Source organism: Microtus ochrogaster, unplaced genomic scaffold, assembly GCF_000317375.1.
Source record: "Microtus ochrogaster isolate Prairie Vole_2 unplaced genomic scaffold, MicOch1.0 UNK1, whole genome shotgun sequence".
Taxonomy (NCBI): Eukaryota; Metazoa; Chordata; class Mammalia; order Rodentia; family Cricetidae; genus Microtus; species Microtus ochrogaster.
In genome coordinates this window covers 36,092,247-36,100,359 of record NW_004949099.1, presented here as the reverse complement: position 1 = coordinate 36,100,359, position 8,113 = coordinate 36,092,247, and the positions used below count along the sequence as shown (strand labels likewise).

Below are 8,113 nucleotides of genomic sequence, written 5' to 3'. Positions count from 1 at the left end.
GAATATCTTTCTTTATGTTGGGAAAGTTTTCTTCCATAATTTTGTTAAAAATATTTTCTGGGCCTTTGAGCTGTAACTCTTCTCCTTCTTCTATTCCTATTATTCTTATGTTTGGTCTTTTTGTTGTGTCCCATATTTCCTGAATGTTTTGTGATGAGAATATGTTGGCTTTGCAGTTTTCTTTGATCAGTGCGTTTATTTTCTCTAATGGTGTCCTTAGAATCTGAGATTCTTCTATTTCTTGTATTCTATTGATTATGCTTGTTTCTGTAGGTTCTGCTCGTTGACCTAGATTTTCCATGTTCAGCTGGTCCTCAGTTTGAGTTTTCTTCCTTGCTTCCATTTCAGTTTTCAATTCTTGAACTGTTTCCATTACCTGTTTGATCATTTTTTTCTTAGTTTCCCAGGGTATCATGTACATATTTACTCATTTCTTCAAACTTTTGGTTATACTTCTCATCCATTTCTGTAAGGGCATTTTTCACATGTTGTTTAAGGGACTCTATTGCTTTCAAAAAGTCAATTTTGTCCACTTCTTCTGTGTTAGGGTGTTCAAGTCCTTCTATTATAAGATCATTGGGTTCTGGTGTTTTCATGTTGTTTTTCAGATTATTCGGTGATTTCTTGCCTTGCCGCCTGCCCATCTCCTCCTATCGATGCTATCTAATGGGTCTTTTAAAACTGGATCAGGTTTCCCTGCTGGCCAGGGTCCCCTCTTACAAAATGCCCTCGCCCTGCTTCCTGGCTCCTGCAGGGGGCCAAAATCCCTCTCACCCTTCAGAAGGGACTTCGGGAACAGGACCCGGCTCCTCCTTTGCCAGGTACCTCGCCAACCAAAGGCCTACCTGTTTGATTTAATTGTAGTGGGGCCATCTGCTCTCGGTGTTGCGTGCTGGTCCCTGCCGCCTGCGTCTGCCACAGCACCGGTCCCTGCAGCTTGCGGCCTGCATAGTCTGCTGCCCTGCTGGTGCCCGCCGGTCCCTGCTGCGTTGTCTGCCCCGGTGCCAGTCCCCCGCCGGTCCCTGCTGGCTGCGGCCTGCCACCTGCGCTGCCTGCCACCTGCCACCTGCGCCGTCTGCCCGGCATAGCTGAGTTTTAAGGTAGACTATTGCCTAATTTTCTAAAAAATTGCTATACTAGGATCCAAAGTGGCTGTACCTGTTCGCACTTCCACCAGCAGTGGGGGAGTTTTTTCTTTACCCCACATTCTCTTAAAGCATAAATTGTCAGCAGTGTTTTTAATCTTGGTCATTTTTACAAGGATAAGATGGAATCTCAGAGTTGTTTTAGATTTACATTTCTCTAATGGCTAAGGATGCTGAACATTTTTTAAATGTCTTTTAGTCATTTTAAGTTCATCTGTTGAGTCTTCAGTCTAGGTCTGTGCGGCGAACTCCTCGACCAGGGAGAAAGAACAACCACCACATGAGGATTCTTCTCAGATCATGCTTTAATTGGAGTGCCCTTGGTTGAAGGAGCATGAAGCGAGAGGGGCCTAGAGCACTAAGGCAGCTGCTTATATAGGGAATTGGCACATGGGTCGCCCTGTGATTGGCTGCCACCAGCTGACACCAGACTGCGTCAGGATAGGCCCAAGGACCCTTATCCACCGCGCATGCGGGAAGCGGGGGACACGCAGCTCCCAAAGGCATAGCCAAATAAGGAGTTGTTTATTTCCAACAAGACAGGATGTCGGCGCCATCTTGTAATGGCGATCCTGTCCGGCTCGCTACGGGTCTGCACCGATTACTTTTATTAGATTATGACTAATTTCCTGAGTTCTTGGTATGTTTTGGAGTGGATTAGTAAAGGTATTTTACCATTCTGTAGGTTGTTATTATATCTTGTTGACTATGTCATTTGCTATACCGAAGCTTCTCAGTTCAGGAGATCTCATTTATTGTTTCTCTCAATGTCTGTGTCACTGGGGCTGTATTTGAGATGTACTAATGAATTCAAATGTACTTCTAACTTGTTCTTCTGTGAGGTTCAATGAGGTTGGTTTTATGTTGAGGTTGTTGATTCATTGAAACTTGAATTTTGTGCATAGAGATGCATACGGATCTGTTTTCATTCTTCTACATGTTGATGTCCAACTAGGCCAGCATCATTAGTTGAATATGCTTTCTTTTTCCATTTTCCTATCAGCTAGGCAGACTTGCAAAGTAAGAGAAGGATAGCTTACAAGCTTTTAATTAGATATACAATGGTTAAAGCCTTAGTTATAATAATCTTATTGGGAGATCTTGGGCCACTAAGTAAAATTCTTAAAGGGAGCAATGAGCCAATTTCCGATAGAGAGCTTATAGAAGCTTCCAAACAGGTACTCAAGCAGGTGGAGTATAGATCAACAGGTAGAGTATAGAATAGTCAGCAAGTACAGTATATTAATTATGATTCAGTCATGGCAAGTGTGTGTATTAAGTACAAAGCTTATTCTACAGCGGTTTTATGAAAAACTGAACACTTTTTATGGCTGCACCTTCCCATTTTTGCCAGTTAAGATAATAAACTCTAAGGTGTGTGGTGGCAAGTCAGCACAGGACAAAGAGAGAAAGAAGAAAGAAAGCATCTTGGACTTGTCTAAGTCCTTTGACAAGACCATTCAAGTGAAGTTCCAGGGTGGCCGGGAAGCCAATAAGATCCTGAAAGGGTTTGACCCACTGCTCAGGACCTTGGAGAACATGAAAGACCCCAATGACCAGGACAAGCTGATGGAGGACACACGGCATCTGGGGCTCGTGGTGTGCTGCGCACCTCAGTGGTGCTTATCATCTGCCCACAGGATGGCATGGAGGCCATCCCCAAACCGTTTGTGCAGCAGCAGGATGCTTAGCAGGTGGAGGGCACCCTGACCCTGGGAACCTCCCTTCCTGTGTGAACTTCCTTTTGGTGTTTTGGTTTCTGTTTTTTATTTTGTTTTGTTTTTTTGATAAAATTTCTCAGTTGATAAAAAAACGAAGCAAATGAAAAAGATATTAAACTCTTAATTTAAAACAGTAGATTGTCTAATACAAAAGAACAGATAAAATCTAAGCAATAGTTTAACAGAAAATTGACTATGATCAATGTTTCTTATACTAAGCAATAGATTAATTGATAATTTTAAGATAGTGATTCCCAGACAATTGTGTTTGCTCACTTCAAAGGCCAGAGTAATGGTCTTTTCCCAGATGATCAGTGCTGCAATTTGCACAACTATATTTTGTTAATGTTTTAGCTAAAGAGCCCTTAAAGATGTTATGCAAAAATTTTACACATGGTTCTTCCAATGAAAGAACTGCGTATATAGTTACCAATGAAAAGGAATTGTGGAGCAAGTCATGGCTCCTTCAAAATAACTTAAAAGTATAAAAGTTGCAGACAGATCTGCCATGGTGGCACCAAGGTGACCTTTGCTAAGGCAAGGTAAAAACACCCTTATTTATAAAAAGATTACAAAATTATAAAAAGGTCTGACCCTATATTAATTTGGGGTCGAGGATGTGTTTGTGTTTCTTTTTTAATAGAAAGAAAATAAAGCTGGAAGAGATGACTGCATATACAGTGAGGGAGTGGCACACCCGATGACATCCTAGCTGCAAATGCCCACAGAGGAGTTGGAGGGGAGTCCTTGGTCAAGCCCCCCTTCCCCCCCCCCCCACAGAGAGGAGTGCCTGATCGCACTGCGGGGTGCCACGCTGCTCAGGGGGACAGATGCTGAGCTGCTTCCAGACACTCAGGACACACAGACCCAGAGGCCCTGCTGCATGACAATTACAATTTTCCACAGTCAGAATCCTGTTTGCCTTGGTGCTGAGATGAAGATTGAACATTTATTTGTTTTAATCTTTGAGACACAGAACTGATTTTGATTAAAATATTGGACCTGAAACTAAGACCAAAGCTCTCCCCTTAGGGAAAGAAAGATTCAAAATAAGGAATGACTGAAACCCCTCTTCACTAAGAGGGGGCAGACTAAGGGTCTCACTGCTGCTCAGAGACTGGAAGTGGTATTTGATAACAGCAATGCCACTGGACTCTCACCCATCAGAAAAGCTTTTCTTGTCATTTGATTAATGCAGATTTAAGAAAATTGTGACATGTTTAATTGTGGATATATTGTTATCAACCTACCTCAGGATCCAACAATACCACTCTTGGGCATATACGCAAAAGATGCTCAATCATACTACAAAAGTATTTGTTCAGCTATGTTTATAGCAGCATTATTTGTAATCGCCAGAACCTGGAAACAACCTAGATGTCCCTCAACCGAAGAATGGATAAAGAAAATGTGGCACATTTACACATTAGAGTACTACTCAGCAGTAAAAAACAATGACACCTTGAATTTTGCATGCAAATGGGTGGAATTAAAAAACATTATCCTGAGTGAGGTACCAGACCCAAAAAGATGAATGTAGTATGAACTCACTCATAAGTGGATACTAGCTATAAACAAAGCATATATACACACATATACATATATATAGTTTGTTTTCTTTTTTAAAAAAATAAAAAATGTGTTTAAATTAAAAAGAAAAGCATAAAAAGATTTCCTTAAATTTTATTTGAAAAGGTCTTGCTGATGAAGCCCAGGCTAGTGTGGAGCTCATGATTGCACTGCCTCCCTCCTACATGATGGGTCTACAGGCATGCGCCATGACACCATTTCCACCCTATCTGATAGACTTGATCCAGCTGTGTCAGAGTTAGGACTGTGTGTGTCCCTGGATAGCTTTGTATATTTTTAGTGCTTGTAAGCATTGCTAAGTTGTTCTCTGTAAATCAAGCTCATACCAGCAATGAATGAGAATTCATTTTTTCGTCTACCTTCTTATACATTGTTCAAAAAATTGTATTATTTTATTTTATTTTTTTTAACACACACACAGTTTATGTTGCAAAACATTTCCCTCTGGAAGGGACTAAGGACTATTTCCCTCTCCCTTTGCTTTGAGAATGACAAAGTTTCCTTCCACCAAGTTTCCCCTGAAGCAATGAGGTTTTGGGGCTTACTTGTGGAACCTGAGTGAAGGGTTACTGAGAGGAACACATGAGCCTAGCAAATGGCACAGGAAGGCTGCTCCCATCCGATGGCTTCCACACGGCTGTGCAGATGAAGTTCCTTTGCTGTAGGAACTCTCAGATTTGAATTGGTTTCATCTCGGCGTTCAGTCTATGGATTCCTGGCTTCTCGGTTTTTGTTAGCGTTGGAAGATATGGTGCTTACCATGAGTCCTTCAAGGTAGCTGCTGAGGCTGATCCCTTTCACGGTGAGGATGGCTTCCTGGGTCAGGACAGTTTTCTCTGGGTGCTGGGGGTGCGGCTTGTACATGAGCCTCTCTACGACTGAGACCGTATTTGTAAATGAGATGTCGGTGCTCCATTGTCTTTTTTATTGGGTCAACTACAGAACGCTCCTGCACGTATGTTTTTGTTCTTGCTGCACCAATAAGAGACTTCACAAAGGAAGGCAGGCCCCACTCTGTGCTGAGGAGCCTGTGGCTGTGCAGTTTTCCAGAGGGTTCTACTTGTCTGTCCAACACGTCAATGCCAACTACACTTGGATTCGTGGGGTTTGGGTATTTCTGCATTGCAGCCATGCTAACCATTTCCTATGGGTGGTCAAAGACATGCTCGGATGTCCAGATCTTCATGGTGCCAGCCGCCTGCTCGGTGTCTCGTGACGTTCCGGGACGAGGAGGCACAACAGCACAGTTTTAAATCAAATGTTCAATCTTTGCTAAAGAAGTTATAAAAATGTTTCTCACATGGTTTTAATTTGCATCACTGCTGTTAAGAATGGTAGCATCTTGCTGGACGGTGGTGGCGCACGCCTTTAATCCCAGTACTCGGGAGGCAGAGACAGGTGGATCTCTGTGAGTTCGAGGCCAGCCTGGTCTACAAGAGCTAGTTCCAGTGCAGGAACCAAAAGCTACGAAGAAACCCTGTCTTGAAAATAAAAAAAAAAAAAGAATGGTAGCATCTTTTCACATAGTGAAGAACTATTTGTATTCCTTTTTCTGTGAACTAATAGTTCAGAGCCTGTATCTTTCTTTTAAAATACCCTTGATTTATTTTGTATAAAAAGTATACATTTACAACTAAGCTTTTATAAAAAGCTTAGCATAAGTATATCTTATATTTTTATGCATAAATAGGTATACCACTATGCCAGAAAATTTAAAATTTAAATAGAGTCCACACAGCATCCATATCTCTCTATCTATCTATCTATCTATCTATCTATCTATCTATCTATCTATCTATCTATCTATTTATCTATCTATCTATAATTCAGTAGACTCATATCAATTTATTTAAATAACCGAATACTGGCTTCTGGTATTCATACCTCACCTTTGAAAAAAGGCAAAGTTGGCTTAAGTTGGGCAATTCCTTGTGATTTTTGATATTTTTTCATGCTCCTATGGTAGGAATAGTATATAGAGAAAACCTTCCACCTGTAGAAAGGACGATGGAAGTCTCTCATAAACAATAGTCCATGCAGGAGTCTCCTGGGGAAGATGATTACTCTTAGTTTTTCTTCTGCTTGTTTTCTCTTATAAACGGTCCCTTCAGCTTGTTCTCCATTTATTCAGCCACAGAATATGTCGTTCGACATCAGCTCAGAAGGGAGCAGATGTCTGCAGGACCGGATGCCAGTGACCCTGTTCAGGGTGATCAGGGGCATCCTAGACGCCTGGTTCTGCCCAGGTCTCCGGTGTTCCAGGCTGATGTTAGTGGGGTAAAGAGTCCAGGGTGATTTGCAGGCCCAAGATGTAAACAATGATATGATGCAGGATTTCCACCTTGTCACCTTGTTCTATGGGATGCTGGGCGCCAGTTCCTTGAGCTTTGAGGAGCAACACTCATGTTTTAGAGTAAGCTCACTGGGTGGTCCACCAGGGTTTTGCCCCAGGAGATGCCCAAGATGTGGTCTGACAGGCTGTTTTCTTAATGGATCTCACCTGACTGAAGGCTTTCTACCTGCTCTTACAAGGAGAGTCCAGGAGGGAGCCGCTGCAGGTGGGCTCAGTGGGCTGCAGGGTACCAGGCTTTGTTCAGAATCCTGAGCCTTTATCTTAAAACAAACAAACAGGTGAACAAGTGTGTGAACGACACTTTCCTAATGGACTGAACCAGTTGGGGTGGTGTGAGCCTGTTCGCCCTGTTGAGGCTTTAGGGTTATTAAGCTCCTGCACCAATGACCACTCTGGGACACAGTAGGACCGGTTTCAAGAAATTTGCATGATCAAGGTGCACTTTTTAAATAGAATTTCATCATATAGCACAGGCTGGCCTTGACCTTATGGTGACCTTTCTGCCACTACACAGTGCTTCACACATGCACGTAAGTCTCTTGGGTGTGAAGTTAGCGGAAAACATCCTGTCTTGGTTTGTTCATCTCCTAAGTAACAATGCGATAGAATTTCCCTCCAGTGTAAGAAATTTCAGTTTTTCACATACCAACCATCATCATGTATTTTATGAGTTTCTGGGTTTTTATAATCCAAACCATTCCTTTTTACATTTTAAGAGTTCATAAAACAAGTTTTCCACATTTTCACATGGTGCATTTTTATTTATTTCCTGCTTAAATATTTAAAGGCTTTGGAATTTATGTTGGTGCAAGGTATGACTTTTCCACCAAGCCTGTATACCTGCTGCTATAACGCTGATGGACGGATCCACTGCTTCAGAACTAATTCAGAACCTTACCTACGTCGTATATCACCTTCCCTGCAAGCAGATAAGCTTATCACTTTCTATTTTTCACTGAGTAGTGTTTTTCCTCAGTTATCTGTTCCACAGTTCAAATTATTGCATCATGATACAGTTTAGATGCAACAAACCTGTCCATTATGTTTCCTCATTAGAATTCCTCTTTGCTCATCTTTTTCTACTTGTGTATTAGAATCATATTGGTAGACTTGAGTTTTCATACTGACTTGTTATTCCCTTTGTTTAAATGATCAGCACCCATCGTGGTTTTCAGTAGTGTTTTGTCTAGATATTTCCTTAATGCACATAACTTCTGATCATATTTCCCTTCTGTTATCTTTTCTCACACCCACTTCCTTCTTTCTATGCCCTGAATGGTCCCCGTTTTCTTTCCTACCCCCTT

General features: G+C 41.8%; 2 pseudogenes; one reads left to right on the top strand and one right to left on the bottom strand.

Annotated features, from left to right (window-relative positions):
• The first annotated feature begins 2,393 nt into the window (after positions 1-2,393).
• Positions 2,394-2,836, top strand: LOC101980662 (annotated as a pseudogene).
• Positions 2,837-5,127: 2,291 nt separating this feature from the next.
• Positions 5,128-5,649, bottom strand: LOC101980378 (annotated as a pseudogene).
• Positions 5,650-8,113: the final 2,464 nt, after the last annotated feature.